The sequence below is a fragment of the Papilio polytes genome, unplaced genomic scaffold (genome assembly GCF_000836215.1).
Source record: "Papilio polytes unplaced genomic scaffold, Ppol_1.0 DF821845.1, whole genome shotgun sequence".
NCBI classification, from domain to species: Eukaryota; Metazoa; Arthropoda; class Insecta; order Lepidoptera; family Papilionidae; genus Papilio; species Papilio polytes.
Window position 1 is genome coordinate 64,112 of NW_013527359.1, and position 853 is coordinate 64,964.

Here is an 853-nt window from a genome sequence, read left to right on the forward strand (position 1 = left end):
CGCTGCCGCCCGCTGCCGTCTCTACTCGCATACAAATTTGTCATGTATTAGTTTTCGGCGGAACGAAATTAATTTAACTTTAAAAGTGTCGTAAAATAATAAAACTTTACTTACACTTTTTCATTCCCCAATGGAGAGCTTAAAATCATATATATTAAGTAGAATATTGATTGTCGCGGTAGAGGCGGAATTCTTATGTACGCTTCGCAGTATTGTGATGGATGTGTCCGACGAAGGAGGAGGCGGAGTAGGAGGAGGAAGGGGGGGGCGACAGAAAGGCGATTCGATAGCATTTATTTTAGCGTAGCATTCACCTCGTATAGCTGATATGATTCAGGCACGCTTCAAGAGTGTCATATTAATTATGTTGTATTATGTATGTATAATGCCGCACTCACACGTTCACGCACTCACGAAGCGCATATAGAGAGACGGAGGGGAGGGGCGGAGCGGGGCCCCCTATGTGATAGTAGTGTGTGTGTGCTGCGTGCGGCCAACACTTGCCAATGCCTAGTTGTATCGTGCCTCGTGCATATTGAGGATATATAGCATAGCTGATAGTGTTAGAAGTTATCCATTGTAATGAAGGCATTTAGCGGCGGTGTGCGCGACGCGACCGCGCGCGGACTTGGCATCCACTCGACTTACACTTGCACACTTTTATAGAAATATATTTGTGAATTCCATGAATACATATCCATTGTATCTCTGTAATAGCTCAATATTTCTAGGATATTCATGTAACTACAAAGAAAACTATATAAGAAATATAAACAACCTAAATATAACTTCATTTGTCAATTAGAAGTTAATTGCATTTCATAGGTGTATGTTTGAATTCAAAACATTGTAA